This window comes from Diabrotica undecimpunctata, chromosome 8 (genome assembly GCF_040954645.1).
Source record: "Diabrotica undecimpunctata isolate CICGRU chromosome 8, icDiaUnde3, whole genome shotgun sequence".
Lineage (NCBI taxonomy): Eukaryota > Metazoa > Arthropoda > Insecta > Coleoptera > Chrysomelidae > Diabrotica > Diabrotica undecimpunctata.
This window is the reverse complement of record NC_092810.1, coordinates 62,232,560-62,255,325: the sequence shown is the minus strand read 5'-3', so window position 1 is coordinate 62,255,325 and position 22,766 is coordinate 62,232,560. Positions and strand designations below refer to the sequence as shown.

Below are 22,766 nucleotides of genomic sequence, written 5' to 3'. Positions count from 1 at the left end.
GAAGGTAAAGTGCAGGGCAAAAGATGATAATATGGAAGACGCCAGAACTCGTGGCGGAAAGTCCTGAGGAGATGGTTTGACCGCTCATTCACAGAAATTTTTCGTGCAGCAGTTTCCAAAGCTACGATTGCCATTTGGATCAACAACATTCGAAAGGAGACGGCGCAATAAGAAGAAGATATTTCTTCTAGATTAGTGATTTATTTATGAAAAAAGTTAAAATTATTTGATCATAACACCTCACCCGCGACTAATTATACATTTTTGTTTCTATATTGCATTAAGAACCAGTATTATAGGGATAAGTTTTTTTATACGACCATCAAATAGCTTATGGTAATGATATTTAAATAATCAATTGCTTCTGTATGTATGTACAGCGTTAACAGGCCTTTTAGAGTTAACAGGCCATTGCTGGATAGATAGTTTCCATCATTTTATGTTCTTAGCTATCAGCTTCCAATCTCTGATTCCCATCTCTATGACATCTTCCATCACTATATCTCTCCACTTCTTTCTTGGTCTCCCTCTATTTTTTGCCCTTAGGTACTCTCCAAGCAATATTCTTGACTAGTCTATTACCTTGCATTCTTTCTAGATGACCGAACCATTGCAGTCTACGTTTTTTCACCACTTTTGTTATTGTAGGGTTAGCATAAAAATGGTACACTTCTGCATTAGTTCGTCTTCTCCATTCTCCCTCTACTACTATTCCATCAAACATTCTGCGAAGTATCTTTCTTTCCCATGCTTCCAATGTGTTCTGTATGTTTTTGTTGATAGTCCATGTCTCGACAGCTTATAGCATTGTAGGTCTAATTATAGTTTTGTATACTCTTATTTTTGTATTACTAGATATATCTTTGACCTTAATTATTTTGCTCATGGCTCCAGCACACATGTTGCTCTTGGTCAGTCTCAGGTTGATTTCAGTTTCTTCCTGACATGTCTGATCGATAAGAGTACCTAAGTACATATATTCATCCACCTTCTCGAATTCTACAACTGATCCATCCTCCACTTCCAATTTAAAGGATTCCCTGGTTTTTATTCCTTTTTTGCTCGAGATCTTCATGTACTTTGATTTATTAATATTAACTTTCAGTCCCATTTTAGAGCTTTCCCGAATCAGTCTTTTTGCTATATTTGATAGTTCTTTTCCATTTCTTGCAATGAGAACCACATCATCAGCATATGCTAAGCATTGGTACACCTTGTATAAAATAGTTCCGGACCTATTTATCCCACTAATCCTTACAACTTTTTCTAGAACTATATTGAATAGCAATGTAGACAACGGGTCTCCTTGGCGAACACATTTTTTCACTTCGAATTCTTCTGAGACTGTACCGTTGCATTTCACAGCACAAATGATTTGTCTAATTGTCATTTTTACCAATCTTACTATTTTTTCTGACACTTGGAATTCTTTTAGCGTTTCTATTAATTTGTTTATGTCTATTGTATCGTAGGCGGCTTTGTAATCAATGAAAAGTACATGTGCTGAAATGTTGTATTCATAGCAATTGATCAGGATTTGTTTTAGCATAAAAATTTGATCGGTTGTTGATGTTCCTTTCCGAAATCCTCCCTGGTATTCTCCTAGATTCTTCTATAGATATATTTCTAATCGTTTTTTAATTAGTATAGTGAGTACTTTATATATTACCTCTAATAAGGATATTCCTCTATAGTTTGCGCATTCAGTTCTATCTCCCTTTTTGTGTATAGGAATTATAATCGACTTATTCCATTCTTCAGGCATTTCTTCGGCATCCCATACGTCTAGTATTAGCTCACCAGGTTGGTTTATTAAGGCCTCTCCTCCATATTTTATGTTCTCTGCCACAATGTCGGGGCTTTTTTGATTTTTCATATCTTTTATTATTTCTTCAATTTCTTCTCTTGTGGGCTTTGGTATTTCTTCTATTACTATTTGAGGTTTAGGAACATTATAATTTCCTTCAGTAGTCACTCCGTCATTTAGCATCTCTTCGAAATATTCTTTCCACCTTGAACATATTTTGTCTTCGTCCACTATCAGGTTTCCTTGCTTATCTTTTACGTTTATCGTTCTTCTCTGGTACCCAGTTTTAATGTATTTTACCTCTTTGTAAAATTTTTTTATTTAATTTTTCTTGTAATTTTCTTCAATGCGTTTTATTTTACCATCCATATACTTTCGTTTCCACTACCTTAGGATTCTCTTTACTTTTTTTTCGTTGTTCGGCATACCTTTTTAGGTCGTCTTGTTTTTGCGATCGTAAACTTTTTAATCTCAAATCTGATCTTTTTTTACCTCTGCTCTGCATTCCTCATCGAACCAGTGGTTTTTTCTAACTCTTTTTGTTCTTGGTATGTGCTTCGACGTTCCTTTATAGTGTGTGTCATTTTCAAGAACTTGTGTTGTATGTTACTCACAGTAGTACTATCTTGTTTGGCGTAGGTTTCTTGTATATCCTTTTGATAATCCTGCGCTACCTCAAATTTTCGCAGTTTTTTAAAATTCAATTTACGTTGCACTTTCTTTTTGTACGAACTTCTCTTGTATTAAGAAGAATCAGACCATCTGGGTTAGTAGTTACTGATGCAAACGTTGGACAGATATGATTTTCAAACAAAAAAAAAAGGGAATTCCTATTTTGATCTACTACCTTAAAATACAAAACGTCTAATATACCTTAGAACGTGACCGTAGTACGAATCTGGGCTATTATTATCACTATAAATCAGTAAATAGCTTGGATGATTGGATGAAGTATCTCGAAGCATACCAGTTTTATATATCGAATAAAAACATGTAAACCATGTTTGTTTACATTTTGAATATATTTGCTTTTAAATGAATATTTGTTTTTGTAATATGTCAATTTTATACCATATTTGTTATTATTTTATCTATATACGTAATGTACATGTCAAAGCAAAAACTATTATGTTTCAGTTGGTATGGACACTGGCTTTAAGTGTTTTTCTATTTTTAAATTATTATTATGTGTATTGTCAATCGAACGGGTTTTCCATTTTTTATAAAATATAAAAATTGATTTCTGTTAATTTATTTATAACCTATATTTCAACTCACTGCTTTATAAAAATATTTATTTTACATAGAATTAGTGTTGTTATTTAACTATTTACATCATAGTCCAATTTACCACGGTAAAAATATGGTACAACCTCCCATTTCCATCAACATGCATAGATTTTAATCTTTTTTAACTAACTGAAATTTTGGAGTTAACCTTTTAACGCTTATCTTCAAAATCTACAATTCGTCGATATTCGTTTATTATTCTGATGGGTAAAAATCACCACTTATTGCAAAAACTCAATAAAATTATAACTTAAAGGATTTAATAAGTATAAAAACATTTGTAGAGTTTGAATTAAGGTAGTTTAAGATACTATTTATCATTTGTCAATCCTTTTTGATTTATTTTAATTCTTATAAAGCTTTCCTTGTTAGCTTAAACATTGAAAAAAACAATTAAATGATTTGTCCTACTTTATTTATATTTAATGGGCAACTTTTTATTGTGTTTAACTGGCATATTTTTAGATTACAAATTTTCAATCCTTAAAAATCATCCCTTATTATGAAAAAATGAAAAAATAATTTACGGGCATATTTATAGAATTTAATGCATCATTTATATTACCCCACAACCTTTCTACTGAGTTAAATTATATATTTTTTTTGCATATTTTCATCGCTTTTTACTCCAGTCGTCAGGGACGAAAATTCTACTGAACCCCTAAAAGTCATACGAACAAACTGAATTTTGCCAAGAATATCAATTTTTGGACGCCAAAAAAGATGCAAAAATGTTTACCACTTTTACTCCCGAGTTTTCCCCTAAAATCCCCTTCGTAGAGGTGGGAAACAAAAAAAATCGATTTACCAAGAATATGTAAGCCATAGAAAAAAATCTTTCAAATAAAAAATGTAGCTAAGATAATTTTGAACAAACCGCTATTTTTCAATTACACTACGGTTTCCAAAAGTACTTAACTTCTGTACAAATAACAGCCAAAAACGTTTTTTTGGAGGCATTTCCCATGACGTGCATTATTTGTAAAGTAAAAGTTTAAATTCTGCGTTTTTTAGTCATATTTAAAATGCCTCATATTTGGTGCCACAACTCAAAATTAAAATGTCATGTTATAGGTTTTGAAGATTGACCTCTAAAAATGGAAATTTCACTACGATCGGTTAATAAAGTGATAAATTTTATTAATCTCAACAAGAATCGTAAAAAATAGAACAAATCGCGCAACGTTTATTTATTGAACAGATCTATAGAAACAGACTTCATTTGTTGCAAAATACATAAATTTTATACCAAAACTGCACTCTTCACCTTTAAAACGGATTTTGATTTTTGTCAATAGGACACTCTGATCAAAAGATATCTAATTTTTACCGTTTAGTTGAAACTCATTTTATTTAACATTAATTTCGTGCGCGCAACTGACATTCAAAATTGCCGGTCGCTTCAAGCGTTGTTCCTGAGAGAACGATTTATTCTACATAAAAAGTGCCAATATACATTTTTGTTCAAAATTATCTCAACTACATGTTTTAATTGAAATATTTTTTTCTACGCTTTTTTACGTTTTTATCTCACTACGCGGGGGATTTTAGGGGGAAGCCTGGGAGTCAAAGTGGTAGACTTTTTGGAATCTTTTTTGGGGCCCCAAAATATATATTCTCGACAAAATTCAGCTTGTTCGAGTAATTTTTAGGGGCCAAATCTCTGACGACTGGACTATTATTAATACTAATAGGTAAGAAATGCAAAAAAATAGTAATAGAAAAATTAGAAAGAAATATAACGTTACTTTTTTGGTGTATTCCGTGTAAATTCCCGCATTTCAGCCTCCATCTTTTCCTATCTCTCCAATCTCCCTCTTCTAAGCCTCTAGATTGCATTGTTTTTGTAATTTCTCTTCTCCAGGAATTTGGTGGTCTTCCCCTTTTCCTTATTTCTGGCGGAACATACATTAAGGCTTTCTTTGGCCACCGCTCCGCCTCCATTCTCATCACGTGACCATACCATTGTAATTGCCTTCCTTGTATTCTATCTGAAAGAGTATCTCTAATTCCTGTACGGTTTCGTATTTCCTCATTCCTGATTCTTTCCATTCTCGATACTCGACATGACCTTCTAAGATAATCCATTTCCACAACGTCTACTTTATCTCGTTCATTCTTTGTCATCGTCCAACATTCGGCACCATATGTGGTAATTGGTTCTACAATTGCTCTGTATACGCGAAGTTTGGTATGCATCTTTATTTTATTAGACCACAGTAATGAATTCGGTTATTCGGTTTTGTACATCTATCTTAACTCTGCCATCTGCTGATATGATGCTTCCTAGATATTTATACTGGTTGCAGCCTTTTATGACTGCGTTTTCAAGCCTCAGATCTGTGGTATTTCCTCCAATTTTTAAATATTCTGTTTTGCTTATGTTTACAGTAAGCCCCCATTTGGCATATTCCTCAAATAATTTTCGATTCATATAATTTATATCTTCCTCATCGGTTGCAACCACCACCTGATCATCTGCAAACAACAATGTATACAGAGTTTCTTGTCCCACTTCGATGCCCATAAATCTACATTTATTTCTCCAATTCCTCAATGCTTCTTGGACGTATATTTTAAAGAGTGTCGGTGACAAACAGCATCCTTGCTTTAGGCCTTTAGTGACTTTAAATTCATTTGAGGTTCTGGTTCCAATTTTTACACAACTAACTGCATTTTCGTACAATTTATATATCGCTCGGATATACGTCGAATCCAATCCGGACCTTTTGAGGACCTCAAACATTTTCTTTAACGGGACACTATCATATGCTTTCTTAAGGTCTATAAATACCAAATGGGTCTCTCTACTTCTTTCGACACGCTTTTCAATTATTTGTCGTAGGATAAATATATTATCAAGGCAGGATCTCCCGGTACGAAAGCCGCTTTGTTCTTCAATATCTTGTATCTGTCTTTCAACCCTCTTCTTTAATATTCTGCCATACAACCGGCCCACAGAGCTCGTCACACTAATACCTCTATAATTGGAACAGTCTCTTTTATTCCCTCTCTTATATATGGAGCTTATATAAGATTTATTCCAATCTCTAGGAATTTCCTGGTCTCCACACATACATTTATTGAAAAGGTCTACTATTAATTCTAAAAGTGCAGTCGGCCCATATTTAACCAGCTCTATGGGAATGTCTCCAGGCCCTGCGGCTTTTCCGTTTTTAACCTCTTTTAAGGTTTCCGTCAATTCAGATAATGTTATTATATGGATTTTCTGTCTTTCGTCTCTGTTGTCTATTAATTCCCTTATCTTTTCCCATCTGTACTCTACTCTATCCTCTTTCAGCAGTTTCGTATAATATTCTTCCCATTCATTTAACTTTATGAGAGAAATGTTGTCTTCATTTTTCTCATTTTTCCTAAACTGTTTTAATGTTTTCCAAGCTTGCGCCACTTTTGTTCCACCCATAAATCTGTCCAGTTCATCACACTTAGCCTCCCAGTTTATATTTTTCGCCTTATCCACGTCTTTTTTAACTTCTCTATTCCAGTTAGCGTATATTTCTCTGTCTTGAGGATCTTTGGATTGAAGCCATATGTGATATGCTTGTTTTTTCTTGAGAACTTTCTCTTCTAGTTCCGTTGACAACCATTCAGGTTTTCCTTTTTTCCGATTTTCAACTTTTCCCAGTGCTTCATTTGCCGCTTCATGAATATATTTTTTAATTACCTCATACAGACTTTCAGGGTCTAAGTCCTTTGTTTCTATATTTTTTATTTTCTGAGCTATTCTAATTTTATATAAGAACTTTGTCGAATCTTGTTTAAAGCTTTCCAGGTTATATTTTATGTTTTCTATGGTTGTTCCTATGTCTGTTACTTCATCATTTTTGTGACTTGATTGTTCTCTCTTAAATGTCACCATTACTTTTGCAATAATCATATGGTGGTCACTTCCACATTCTGGTCCTCTAAACACCTTCACGTCCTTGGTTTTTAGTTTAGAATCTTTACGATGAATGAAATAGTCAATTATTGATTTTAAATTCCTGGTAGGCTGCGTCCATGTAAATTTATGTATATTCTTATGGGGGAAGAAACCATTTAATATTTTCAAAGAATGTGCCTCGCAAAAATCTAATAATCTTTGGCCATTGTCGTTCAGAATGTCTTCTCCATATCTCCCTATTATTTCACCGTTGGAGCTCTTTCCAGTTCTTGCATTAAGATCACCTTAGATCCAAATTTCTTTCTTCTTATTAATTGTGGCTAGAACAGTTGTTAACTTGTTAAAGTACTCTTCCTTGCTGTCAACCCTTGAGTCATCCGTCGGTGCATATGTTCCAATTACCACTATTTCATGGCCATTTTTCTTAATTTCCATGAGGATAATTCTTTCATCTATTTCTTGCCATGATTTAATACATTTTTTCAGTTTCTGAAAATAAATTAATACATAAAATAAATTAAGGTTGATGATCATGAGCATATTCAGTATCAGTATTTTCGTCTTCTTTATCTACTCCATTTGTTATTGCAGCACTGTTTTGGTATTCTTGACCAGAATGTTGCACCGCACTCTTTGTTGCAGTTGCAAAACATCATCGGCACGAGTTCTTGTGAGCCTGACTTTGTTGCAGTGTGATATGTTGCAATGATCCTTCAAGTGTAGTCCACCCCTCATCAGTTTGATCATGTTTTTGTTCCCAAGCCAAAGTTGAATCTGATAGTAGCATATTGTAATATGCGCAGTTAGAGCATTCACGGTAGAAACAACGAATGATAATTTGGCGGCATTGCTCAAACGAATGACTCCTATCGCATTTTATCACATCCTGGCTGACATTGTATCACAGCCAGTGATGGTATGCGAAAAAGATATAAATCTTGAACTGCTTGGACAGTTTACTTCGAAACGGAAAATACCGGCTAATTTTTTAGCATTTCTACAGCAACAAGTTCAAATGTATATATATTTTTAAAATTTTCAAGTGTTTTTTAAGTTTCCATGTTTTCAGCAAGACAGAATCCCTTTATATTTGTCAAAATATTCTTACTTATACGTGAAGATTTAAATATTGTAAAGATTTTTATAGAATTTCAATTCATTTAGCAGTTTTTTTAGAAAAAAAATCCTAAAAATCATTAATTAAGGCATTTTTCTTCAACGAAAAATTGCAACTAACTCAGAAAGCAAGCGTTTTTCGAAAAATTACCAAGATAGAAAAAGTATTTATTTCGATGAGATACGCCTAAAAAATTTACTCGAAACAATTCTGGAACTTGTTTTTTTTTGTTATTTGTTAATAACAATTTCCGGCCCACTTGGAAAAATAAAAAAAATATATATTTGAACTTAAAAAAATATACAAAATTTATTAAAAAACTTTGATGCGGTAGAAATGCAAAAAAATTAGTCAGTTTATTCTCTGTTTAGGGGGGTAAACCACTGGCCTATATATACTATAGATACATTCTTCTATACGCAAAAATTTACTTGCTCCGAAATTAAAAAAAAAAATATGTGTTTGTTTTTTTGGCTATATGTCGCCTAATTTTCGAGCTAGACAGTCGACCAAACAAGCTATTTTAAAGGGAATTTTATTACCTACATGACTATAAAAGTTGAATATGTTTTAATTACTTTAAACTTACCCTAAATTTAAAAGGGCAACAGGCAATATATAAAGGGCTCCAAAACGGTACCAGTTACATGCTAATGCGAATTTTAAACAACTTTAACTCTTAAACTTTTAACAATAAAATTTACTGGACAAAAGGTCTTAACTTTTTTATCAGCTACAAATTTTACGTATCTTCGATAGTTTTGTACTTATTTAAAAAAATGGTATTTTTGAAAATTTCAATATTTTTTTACTGTACCTACCATAGTTTTTTCAAAATTATTTTAAATTGCAAGGGTAGTATTGTTAATTTAAAAAAAGAAAAACTGAGAATCGAAATTATTTTTGGTATAACTTCCTTAGTTTAGAAGGTAGAGAGTTCTATAAAGCCTTATTTTAATGCCTTTTTCACGTTCTTTAAAAAAGGTACTATACATTTTTCCCGTACAATTGACCGTTTTACTGTTATTATATGTTGATTTTGACGTGACAACGTCTTAAATTAGGTTGTGGCTCGGAGTCACTCATGAAAAAGTGTAACGCCCGCTCACGTCTGTTACGATGAGTCACCGAACGAGAGAGAGGCCCGCCGGACCGGCGAATGCCTTGCGTCTCTCTCCCACTCAAACATGATCGGTCCGCTGCGCGCGCAGCACTAGAGAATTAGGCGCGTTGAATCGGTGCGTGCTTGTGTCTCTGTCTTTCTCGAGCGTTCTTGGCGTTGGAAAACCGAGAAAGCGTCATAATACAAGTTCACACGTGTGGTTAAAGTATCGTCAGCTGTGTCTGTAGTGAAAATGTGGAGTGCTTAGATTCGTCATTTACAACAACTACAACAATAAAGGTAAATAATTGTACACTGATTGATTGATTGATTGATTAATTGTTAGATTGACACAAAAGTTGAGAAACTGAGTTTATAGGTTATGTCATACTATTGACAAATGTTGATAGTGTTAAGTAAATTATTAGTTTAAATCACTCTGCAATCAATCATAATTCAGTCGATTGAGAAGAAACAGCGCGTTTCAACTGCAAACAACTATTGTGCAATTTAATAATATTCATATCAATAAATATTCTACCGAGAAAAAGACGTTGTCACGTAAAATCTTCGCCCGTAAAACCGACTTCACAGGCAACCGATTTTTTTAAAACTTTTTGGTACTTAAGTAATTTTTATGTTCAATGCATTATAACTTACTTTGTATTAGTTTTATATTAAAAATATGAAAAATCGTGAAAATCGATTGAAAATATAATAAAAATTGAAATCGTCAATCACGAGTAAGTGTAAAAGCATTGGTTTTTCCTAAAAATTCTATAGATTTGTTTCTTAGGACTGATTTTTTTCTACTGATTTTTGAGGTTATTTTTAAAGCCCACTTCGGTATAGGGTACATTTGGCTTGCTAAGGCATTCCCTACTTACTACTAAAATTAAAAAAAAAATCGATGCATGTTTAGGGAATTCGGGGTTAAAAACCGTGGTACAACTGGACTATCAACGAAAAACTCATGTCTCCTTTAAAAATTTATAACTATTTATTAAAATATTTTGCTTGGACCATATTCTATATTGTTTCAAGCGTATTTTAAATTAATTTTTATTATAATGTACTAGAATTTAATTAGAACCGACAGAAATTTTTAGGTCTCATATCATGGTAGGCTGTAAATAGGTTACATCTTAACTGATTTCAACCAAAATACATTTTGATGATTATATGTGCTCGGCTACTAAGGTCATAAGGACGATTATAAAAGAGTTAATTTGGTCATCATTACCTAGGATATCTTGTATATTAGGTTTGAAGCGATGAAGTTATCCTCTGTCAGAATATTGATGGCATTCGGTGAGTATGTGATTGACTGTCAGTCGTGATTGGCAGCTTTGACAAGTAGGTCGTTTGCTGGCTGACATCAGGGAACCATGTGTTAATTTTGTATGTCCGACCTGAAGCTTTCTTGCTATGATAATAATATTATATCATCAGGACAAACTTGTAGTGCCAAATATAGGAGGACTGTCTATTGAATGTTGTGTTTGATGTAAAGCAGTTGGTGTTCCAGTATTGTAGCCATTGGGTTCTCCTTTTAATGTGAGATTTTAAGTATTTACTAAACTCGGTTCGCTATTACCAGTCCGAACTGTCTAGTAAATTTAGTAATTATTTTTTTGCGAAGTTAGTAACTTTTTGACAGCCTAAAAGTGGCTGAAAATTATATACAACCAAGCACACGTACTCATAGCTAATATCAATAGTAAACAAACTAAATAGTAAATAAAATAGAACTTTACGAATTACCGACAATCAATGTTTATTATCTGCACCATATAATAAATAGTTATGTTAAATTATAACAACTAAAATATATTTTTTAAATATATACTACCCAAAATTTGATGGGTTTAGTATACACTTCCACTATTTAGAATAATTCTTCTTTTTTTTAAGAAAGAAGTCTGCAATAGTAGGATACTTGAGCTATTAATACTGAGAAGTAGGAATTGTTGTGTTGTAGGTTTCCGACAATGAATCTGTCAAAATATGCCCGAGCTAAGCGAATGGAGTTTAATTTGGATGATTATAGCGGGATCAGAAGACGTTAAGGCAAGTTTTGCGTGGTGGTCTGCAAGTTCAATGTCTCTTATACCAATATCGGATGGTAACCAGATTAGGGTAACTGTTATATTTTGGGAAAAGATAAGTTGGTAATGGTCGTGGATCTTTTGAACGATAGGATAATCAGTAAATACATTTTGAATAGATTGGATTGAGGCTAGAGAGTCTGTGCATATAGCAACTTGCTTATTTATTGATGGAATGTATTTGATAGCTTGAAGTATACTGAATAATTCGCCAGTATGAACTCTGCAAAAGGAGCGGATAAGGGATGACGTGATAAGAGTATGTAACGTTGTAACAGAACAGCCTACTCCTGTATCATTTTTTGAAGAATCAGTATATAGTACTACGTCGTATTTCTTTGTAAAGATAATTTTTTTAAAAGATTTTATAATGAGTTCCTTAAGCGTTGTAAATCTATCGTATATTGTAAGTGATGTGTTACATTAAGGAATGACTATAGACCCAGGAGGAACTGGGGATAGGAGAGGTGGAATTGATTATGATGGAGATATGTCATGAAGTAACTGTGACAAAATTAGTGGGATGAGTTTTAATAATGATAATTTAAAGAGGTTTTGGTGGACGATACAAAAAGAGGATATACTGGATTAGAGGGATTAGAAGAAATAGATACTATGTAGAAGAGTAGCAGTTTCCATCTAATCCAAAGAGAGGGTTCATTTGTTTAGCAATCTAGGTTTTCTACGGAGTTAGATCGAAAGGCGCCTATATAAATACGGATAACTGTATTATGTATCAAATTTAAAAGATTAAGATGTGTTTTATAAGCAGAGGTGTATAATGTAAGAACCATAGTCCAGTTTGGAACGGATAAGAGATCTATATACCTTAAGAAGGGAATTTTCATCTGCACTCCAATGATAGTGCGAAAGAGTTTTAATCGTGAGCTTTAAATTTTAATTACAACAGAAGTTTGAACTTTAAGATATTTTAGAAATACCTCATGATGGTCAAACACGTTAACTGTTGGTACCATCGGAAAAATTTTATACAATATTATCTAAAGCTAAAGGGATTACAGATAAAACTGCTATACGTTTCACGTGTTATTCTACGAAATGGTTGCTTGGCCAGTAATCCAAGATATTATAGACATATTAAAAGGAAAAAGAGAAATCAAACGATTTCTACTTAGCGAAACCGAATTCAAATCTTAACCACTGTGTTTCCTAAAATTTGCGAAACAAACAGCTGGATGAATTACTCGGCAAGGGAATCTAAAATTGCATTCCACAAGCCGTTCATCCTAGTCAAAATTCGTAGTGAATTCAGTTTCTCGTACTTCCAACGAAGTAAATAACAAAACAGAATGACGGTATTAGATTTTTGTTCTGATACAGTGCAGCAACAACCGCTGATACGTATTTCGACCTTCTTAGGTCTCTTCAGAACGGTATAGTCACTGCTCTGAACCAAAACAAAAATCTCTCCCGTCCTAGACAATAGTTATTAAAATAACTATATACGGACGTAACTACGCCATCTAAAAACAAAAAGAGAAATCAAACGATTTCTACTTAGCGAAACCGAATTCAAATCTTAACCACTGTGTTTCCTAAATTTGCGAAACAAACAGCTGGATGAATTACTCGGCAAGGGAATCTAAAATTGCATTCCACAAGCCGTTCATCCTAGTCAAAATTTTTGTTTTGAACAAAAATCTAATACCGTCATTCTGTTTTGTTATTTACTTCGTTGGAAGTACGAGAAACTGAATTCACTACGAATTTTGACTAGGATGAACGGCTTGTGGAATGCAATTTTAGATTCCCTTGCCGAGTAATTCATCCAGCTGTTTGTTTCGCAAATTTTAGGAAACACAGTGGTTAAGATTTGAATTCGGTTTCGCTAAGTAGAAATCGTTTGATTTCTCTTTTTGTTTTTAGATGGCGTAGTTACGTCCGCATATAGTTATTTTAATAACTATTGTCTAGGACGGGAGAGATTTTTGTTTTGGTTCAGAGCAGTGACTATACCGTTCTGAAGAGACCTAAGAAGGTCGAAATACGTATCAGCGGTTGTTGCTGCACTGTATCAGAACAAAAATCTAATACCGTCATTCTGTTTTGTTATTTACTTCGTTGGAAGTACGAGAAACTGAATTCACTACGAATTTTGACTATGATGAACGGTTTGTGGAATGCAATTTTAGATTCCCTTGCCGAGTAATTCATCCAGCTGTTTGTTTCGCAAATTTTAGGAAACACAGTGGTTAAGATTTGAATTCGGTTTCGCTAAGTAGAAATCGTTTGATTTCTCTTTTTGTTTTTAGATGGCGTAGTTACGTCCGTATATAGTTATTTTAATAACTATTGTCTAGGACGGGAGAGATTTTTGTTTTGGTTCAGAGCAGTGACTATACCGTTCTGAAGAGACCTAAGAAGGTCGAAATACGTATCAGCGGTTGTTGCTGCACTGTATCAGAACAAAAATCTAATACCGTCATTCTATATTAAAAGGAATTTTACAGGAAAATACTGTGAACATGATAAATAGATAGAACCGTAAATGTAGGAATTTTGAGAAAAACGTCAAAATAATAGAAATATTTACTTGTTGTAAATGTAATTCCGTTGATCTACTTATTTACAGCCGAAGCATTAACATAAAAATTGCTATGATTATTGCTAAATTTCTTAGGGGAAATAGCACATAAAAAAGAAAAAGAAAAACAAGGTAGGATGAGTTGTGGAAGGAGGCGTATTTTCTGATTGAACAATTTGAGGACTTGAGGACTGTAAATCTGATCTGTTTAAATCACCGTCATTAAAAAAATAATTTCTGTAATGATTGTTAAACTTTTTAGGGAAAAGGCATGTAAACAAGAGGAAATAACAAAATAAGAACAGATCTTCATTCTCTTAGAAAAAGAATGAAACAATGACAAAACAAGACAAAGAAAAAACCAAAGAAAAACTGGATCACGTCACAGATACTTCCGAAGAAAAAGGGAAAGCACAGAAAGTCGACAGTGCAGTCGCTAAAGCTTACGTACATGATATAAAAAAAAGATTTCGAAGCCAAGCAACCAATTTGATATCTACAATCTACTACATAACTCATTGTACTATGTACGCTAGGCAATCAAGCAATGAATCTAAAAATATTTTGTATTTTAGGAAATTTTATGAACTAAAATGAGTATGTCGAAATGAAAATTGTATTATTGAACAAGGCAAACGTATTTTCAAAGGTGCATTTCAAAGCGATAAAACATAAAAAATTTGTAATTCAGAAATAATTGACAAAAATTAGTTTGATAGTACTACTCTGTGGTTTTTGGGGCCACTGATCATGAATATCATGACGGCGATACTCTCCGAGGTACCTGGTTCCCAGGATGTGCCTCGTTTCCTGGAGTTTTGTGGAAATTTGATAAAAAAAATCAGCGCAAACTCATTCCCCGGGTGTCTTTGACATCCTTGAACACGAATATCATGTCGGCGGTGGTCTCCGTGGGACCTTATTCCCAAAACGAACTTCATCTCATGCAGTCTTGTAAAAATTCGATACAAAATTAGTGCAAAGTCATTACTCCATAGTATTTGGGGTAGCTGAATACAGTTTTGAATTTTATCTAAATTTGATACAAAATCGTCCTAGACCCCAGCTGTATCAAAGACCATCGCCGTCGTAATATTCGTGTTTATGGACCCCAAAAACCCCTCGAGTAATGACTTCTTTCTGATTTTGTATTGAATTTTTACAAAACTCCAAGAGACAAGGTCCGTCCTGGGCACAAAGTGCCTTGGAGAACATCGACGTCATGGTATTCGTGATCCGCGGAAAGTCCCCGATTAACTACCATCGCCGTCATAATATTCGTGTTCAGCGACCCCAAAAACCCCTCGATTAACAACTTTCCTATGATTTTGTTGCGAATTTCCATAAAACTCCAGTCGATGCCCATCCTGGGAGACAAGGTGTCTCCGAGACTCTCGCCGTTATGATATTCGTATTTAGACGCCCTAAAAATCCCCAGTAGTAATATTGAACTTATTTCCGTCAAATATTTCCGAATTACAAATTTATTATTTTTCATCACTTTGAAATGCACTTTGGAAATACATTTTCCTTGTTCAATAATGCAATTTTCAGTGCAATGCAAAGAATTGGTAGGTTTTGGACTTTTTACTGATTGACTTCCTCGCCTAAATACCACCAAAAGTGGTATGTGGTAATATGTATTGATCGTCACAAATGAAACATTCAAATTTAAATTTCAATACCAGCTCTAAAATTCCTTTTGGAATTTTTGACAATTGATCCATTTTCATACCTATCTAAGAACATTGTTGATGTGAATAAAAAGACTGCAGAATAAAAATAGACAGTCTGGTTTGATATTTAGATAAATGCGCATTAAAAATAAGAAAAAATTGTAACAAATTAATATGAATTAAACTATAAATTAAATCGCACGTTATAAACAAAATTTAAAAACTATGTAGACGAAGAAAAAATACGTATACTGGAACGCCATTGTTCCTTTAATTTTTTAATTTATATAATTTCTGAAAAATTGTCGGACTCTGGATAAAATCCTTTGGATATCAATTTATATCCTGAAAATGTATTGTTACACTTCTTCAAAATTAACTTTATTTAACACCAACAATATGACAATACAATATAACTAACTGACAACTATATAATAATTTTTTGACGTTTTAAACTTCACTATCTTTTTCACCAATGGACTTTTCCTATGTGGGATAAGTCTTTCGTAACACTGCTTCCTCTTTTATAGTTATTCGCCTCGAATAACTGGACTATCGGGAATCGATTGAAGCCAACGAGGTGGATCAGTTCCATGGTATGGAGCTAGTCTCTCGATATGAACTACCTTAGGTTTACTTCTAGCTGAAAACTGGATGCGATAGATTAGATCATTTATTTTCTGCAGGACGGTGTATGGGCCTTCCCAGTTTCGTTGAAGTTTCGGACAAAGTCCTTTCTTACGTGTGGGATTATATAACCATACTGGGTCACCTCTTGCGAAAGTTATACCAGTAGCATGTATGTCGAGCCTGGCCTTGGCTTTATCACTTTGAAGCTTCAAACTTTTACGAGCAAATTCGTAGACTTTTTCTAATTTTTCTTTCAAATTTTCAATGTAGGTCGGGAATGAACGTTCTTCTTCGCAGGGAGGCAATCTTCCGAAAATAAGATCTTGAGGAAGCTTCATTTCTCTTCCGGTGATCATCATTGATGGAGAATAACCAGTTGCTTCATGTTCGGAACTTCTATAGGCTAACAGGAATAGAGGAATTAAACTATCCCAATCTTTTTGATTATCAGAGACAAACATTGAAAGGTATTGACAAACAGTTCTATTATGTCTTTCGACCATTCCGTCTGATTGAGGATGGAGTGGCGTAGTGCGAGTTTTCCTAATACCCAAGATTTTCATTAATTCTTGCCATAATTCTGATTCAAAATTTCGTCCTTGATCAGAATGTAACTCTAAAGGAACTCCATGTCTTGATACGACGTGTGTTATAAATGCTTCTGCTACTGTAGTCGCTTCTTGATTAGGAAGGGGTACAATTTCAGGCCATTTTGAAAAATAATCCATTGCTACCATTAAGTACTTGTTCCCTCTCTCTGTCATCGGAAGTGGTCCAAGAATATCCACTGCAAGTCGTTCAAAAGGCTCTCCGGAAAGATATTGTGCCATTTTACCACGACTTCTTGTTCTAGGACCTTTTTTACCATTACATAAATCGCATTTCCTACACCAATCTTCTACATCTCGGCGACAATTGATCCAGTAAAATCTGTTTCGAACTCTGGCCAGTGTTCTTTTGACTCCAAAATGTCCTCCAGAAAGGCTGCTATGAAGTTCTTGCAACACACTTTTAATGTGTGATTTCGGCAGTACCACTTGTTGAACTATACGTACTCCATCGGGACTTTCCCACTTCCGATATAATAGACCATTGGAAAGATACAGAGATTCCCATTGAGCCCAGTACGCTTTTATAGTTCCTTTGTATTTGGTTATTTCCTGCCAAATAGGTCTTACTCCATTTTTAAGCCATTCTCGTATGACTTTTAAGTCATTATCTTTCTTTTGACTCTTTTTAAGGTTTTCCAGGGAAGTCTGATCATTATCTTCTTCTTGTATAACTGTGGTTACCTGGAGACTTACTTCTTCGGTTATGTTCTCTTTATCTTCAAGTCTTTTACAGTACTGGCATTGTCGTTCCAAACAGGGTCGCCTAGAAAGATTATCGGCATTGTTATGGAGACGCCCTTTTCTATGTACTACGTCGAAGTTATACTGTTGGAGTCTCTCTAACCACCGAGCCACTTGTCCCTCTGGCTTCTTAAAATTCATTAGCCACTGTAAAGCGCTATGGTCAGTTCTAACTATAAAATTTCTGTTATAAAGAAAAGTATGAAAATGTTCTAGGGCTTTTATAATAGCTAGGAGCTCTTTTCTGGTAACACAATAATTCTTTTCAGCCTTTCCCATTGTTTTACTAAAATATGCAATAACTTTTTCTTCGCCTTCCTGTTCTTGTGATAATACTGCGCCAATACCATGCTGAGATGCGTCACAATCCAACAGAAATTTACCATCTTCTCGTGGATATGCTAGAATTGGTGCTGTTGTAAGTCGTTTTTTTAAATCTATGAAAGCATTTTGACAATCCGGTGTCCAGTCAAATTCAACGTTGTTTTCGGTTAGTCGATAAAGGGGCTTAACTATGCGGCCAAAATCTTTAATAAATTTTCGGTAATATGAACAGAGTCCAAGAAAACTTCTAATTTCCTTTTTATTTCCTGGTTTAGGCCAATCTTTAATAACTGAAATCTTCTCTGGATCAGTTTTAATTCCTTCTACTGAAACGATATGTCCTAAATAGTATGCCTCTCTTTGAAATAGTGAACATTTCTTATAATTTAACTTTAAATTGGCATTTCTCAATCTATCAAATACCTCGCTTAAGTTTTTCAGATGTTCGTCAAACGTTTTGGACATAATCATTATATCATCAAGATATACTAGACACGTTTTCCAGGTAAGTCCTCTTAAAACCATCTCCATTAGACGTTCAAACGTAGCTGGAGCATTACACAGACCAAATGGTAGAACCTGAAACCTGTAGAAACCACGGCCAGTTGAAAAAGCAGTTTTGTCTCGATCATCAGGATGTACTTCTACTTGCCAGTAGCCACTTTTTAAATCTAGGGTAGAAAACCATTTAGCACCTGATAGAGTGTTTAGTGTATCATCTATTCGTGGCAACGGATAACTGTCTTTTTGTGTAACCCGGTTTAATCTTCTGTAGTCTACACAAAAGCGAGTAGATCCATCTTTCTTAGTTACTAAGACTACTGGTGAACACCAGGGGCCCGAAGCTTCTTCGATAATATCAGCATTTATCATGTCTTGTATTATGTTTTCAACTTCTTTTTGTCTAGCAAATGGCAATCTCCGTGGCGCTTGACGAATTGGTCTTGCATCTCCAGTATAAATTCTATGTTGAACTAAACTAGTACGCCCTGTAGATTTCTCGGATTCAAAAATGTCGTAGTTTTCATTAATAAATTCGTTAATTTTGTTTAATTCTTTAGTTGTTAAGTGGTCAACATTTTTGATTAGTTGTTTCACTAGGCTAGCGTCAACTGGGTTACTGGAAGCTATATTCTTTTTTAAATATTTTTCGCACTTGCTTATTTTTTCTATTGGTGTACAGAATGCTATTTGTTGTTCTTTCTTCAATTTAAAAGGCTTTTTAGACAAATTAGCAACCCTTACTGGAATCATCTCATCTACATTAATAAGGCATCTGGCTATCAAAATTCCATCACTAACTAGTTCATCGCTTTCCACAACGCCGAAATGTAGACCTTCAGGTTTTTGACTCAGTCTCGCCAGGATGATACTTTCAGAATTTTGAGGAATTTTGGTATCCTCGCTCACTATAACTCTTACTTGAGGTACCGATTCTTCCAAATTTAGGACAATTTCTTCATTTTCAATTAACAAAATTTCATTTTGAAGATCTATGATAAATTTGTTCTGCATAATATCCATCCCAAGAACGCATTCGTCTTTAATATCGGCTACAAGGAAAATGTGTTTTATCAAGGTGTTACCAATCTGTATGGTTGCCGTTATCTCTCCATGAATTGGAATAGTGTGGCCTGAAGCTGTTTCAAGAACTAAGTTTGTTTTAGTGGGTTGTAGTTTCTCATTCAGAAATCCAGTTCGAATAAAGGATCTGGTTGCACCGGTATCAATAATAAAGATGCATTTTTGATTTTCAACGTAGCCCTTAAGTAATAAATTCTGTTCATTTTTATGTAAAGTATAAGTGGGAATTTGGGGGCTTTTATTAGATACAGCCGACGCCCGCCCCTTAGTGTCGACTTTTATTCGTTTCCCTGGCTATTGTTTGCGTATCTGTGGTCAGTTGTGGGAGATCGATTTCTTAGAGACCTATCTCTACTAGTATTTCTAATAGGACTATGTGATGGGCTTCTGGATGTCGATCTAGGCGACCTTCTAGCCTCATTCTTTGGATGTTCTTGCCTTGTTTGGGATGGGCTTCTGCAATTGTTTTGAAAATGTCCTATTCTCCCGCAATTAAAACATCTTCTGTTTTCATTTCGAGGTTTTTGTTGAAGATTTTGCAGTATGTTTAAAATTTGGGATAAAATAGGTTGTTGGTTATCTGCGGTTATGATTTCTTCATTTTCTTGAAATCTTATTTCTCTTAATTTTGGGCGAGATTTGGAAATGCTTTTTGCCGCTTCATACTCCTGGGCTGAGACTAGTGCTCCATTTAGCGATTTGTGATGTTGTAATCGGAGAGCTTGTTGCATTTCAACACCCTGTAGTCCATCTATGAATGCCTGTATTCCAATTTGTTCCAGGAAATCTTTAGGTGCCTGAGGGTATGCCAAGTGCAATAGTCTTTTAATGTCGGCTTCAAATTCTTGCAGGCTTTCGTTATGTTTTTGATATCGAATTTTTAGCTGACTTTGAAAAACCTGCTTTAGATGCTGTTGGCCATATCTTATCTCTAAAGCTTCAACGAGAGAGGTATAACTGGGTGCATCTTGGAGAAGGAATTGCAAAACGGTTGCTGCCTGTCCTCGAAGCGACACCACCAAAGAAGCTGCCATTTCTTTTTCATTCCAGCCATTTGCTCTAGCTGCAGCTTCAAATTGAAAACGATAAGTTTCCCATGCTGTCTGACCATCGAATGTGGGTGGTTTTAAAAATTTACTAGTTCTAATTGTACCTCGTTCAATTATGGAAGGTGATGAAGCTGTTTGTTTAGATTCGACGTTAGTTACTGAAACATTAAGTAAAGAAGCTTGTGTATTAATCTTTTTTTCTAACTCAACTATTTGTATTTGTAAATTAGATTTCAAATCATTTTGTTGTTGTTCTATTTCATTTTCAAAATTGTTTTGTTTTTCTTCTAACTTATCTATTCTACTAATGATTTGACTTATCTCTAACTGAAAATTTTCGTGAATTTTGGATAAACCATCTATGATTTCTACCTCTATTTTTTTACGCCTCTCCTTCTCCTCTTCCTCTTCTTGCCTACGCTTCTCATTTTCCGCTTTCTCTTCTTGTCTACGCTTCTCTTCATCTTCTTTCATTTTTAAAAACCATGCAGGGGGTCCGGACGTATCCATTTCTTTGTCAAACTCAGTGGATCTTGTATTTACCATTAACAACTGCTAAATATTTCTTTATCCCACCGCTGTCACCAATGTTACACTTCTTCAAAATTAACTTTATTTAACACCAACAATATGACAATACAATATAACTAACTGACAACTATATAATAATTTTTTGACGTTTTAAACTTCACTATCTTTTTCACCAATGGACTTTTCCTATGTGGGATAAGTCTTTCGTAACAGTATTATATGTAGATTTTATTAAAAAATGAGAACTCTAAAATCCACTTTTATACCGTAAGGGATTTTATAAATATATACCTATACACTAAGCACTACTTAAAATAATGGGTGCAATGATGAAAGCAGTTTCTATATTACTGTGACTATATCGATCGTTCGCTTTGAGTGTTGAATCTTGAATGCTAAAGCAATATTCTATCTTTTTAGTGGGAAGAAGCAGTAATATCCTTTGAAGTTTATAAAGAGGAAATAATATTAAAGGGTAATAAAATAAAACCGAGCTTTCTTTATATCTAAATAAAGGATGTGGAATTACGTCATCAACTTTATTATTGTGAATTAACGGAAAAGTGAAGAATAACTCTTTAAAAAATATTCTGATAAAAAAGATTTTAAGATCTGATCTAATAAAAAATCTGAATTCTACTACCATTACAATCAAGTCTTGTATAGAGGATCTAACATCCAGTATTTTAGGCTCAATTAAAGCTTAAATTTTTCCTAATTTTGTATACTACATTTACAGATACCATTTATCGGTTATTTAATTTTCAGAAAGATCATTCCGTGTTCATATTATCAACTGACTTAAGACGTTCTTATATTCAAACTTATACTTACATAAAGATACAGTATAATCCCAACTTTCTGCGTCATTCTTGTGCACATTAAGTTTATCTGGCTGTAACAAAAAATAAGAACGGTAAGTAAAGAATAAATTTAAAAAATATTTTAAAGTTAATTAAACATGATATTCTAGGGGTCACCTAAGGGCCACAGTGGCCTTTTCAATTCTGATGGGTCCACCCAAATTTTTTTTATATATTTGTGGCAGATGATTACTAATTTCGAGGGTGGATTTTAATGTAAGTGGTCAAAAAATTGTTATAAACAATTTAACTGTTTGTAAGGTTCTAGCTCGTAAACTAAAAGAGCTAGACAATTTTTTTTCTATCAAATTTGTTCCTTAAAACACAACAAAGAAAATAGCGTTTAAATCAATTTATTATTTTTTTAACATTACTATGTTATTATTAATTTATTACCGACCCATTCCGTCACCACAACACTTGCCCCACCTCGTGCGCCTGTGTCGCACGATAAAGCACCAATGGAAAGAGATCAAGTTTAGTAAGAGCACCGTACTAATATTATTCCAAGAAAAGTTTCTTGGTAATGAATAGAACAAAATAAACTTAAGAGACCTTCTCAAAAATCTCTATCAGAATTGGGGTTTAGTGTCGAACAGGCGGAATCTGATGCAGATACAGTCATCATCCGTTCTGCGCTTGCTGCATTCCAAGCCTATGATTCTGTCACTGTCGTAGCAGAAAACATTGGCATTCTTGTCTTGTCCACGGCATTAGGAAGGGAATAGTCCAATGTTGTGTATCCAAAGTGTCAAATTTTTTTAAACCTTCAAAAGAGTGTAAGTCGCATCAATTATACTGTCCTTCAAGTTTTATATATGGCGACGTCACTGCAAATAATTTGCAGGTTCTCCATGCTTTGTTAGGACGCAACACATCATTAG

The 22,766-nt window shown here is 34.1% G+C and overlaps 1 protein-coding gene across 1 annotated transcript in view; it reads right to left on the bottom strand.

The window, feature by feature from the left end:
- Nucleotides 1-21,914, bottom strand: part of LOC140447622 (heterogeneous nuclear ribonucleoprotein L-like) — a 182,798-nt gene extending 160,884 nt beyond the window's left edge. The window contains exon 1 of the mRNA XM_072540380.1: nucleotides 21,854-21,914. The gene's annotated coding sequence lies outside the window, so the exon portion shown is untranslated. The remainder of the gene's footprint in view (nucleotides 1-21,853) is intronic.
- Between the last annotated feature and the right edge of the window lie 852 nt (nucleotides 21,915-22,766).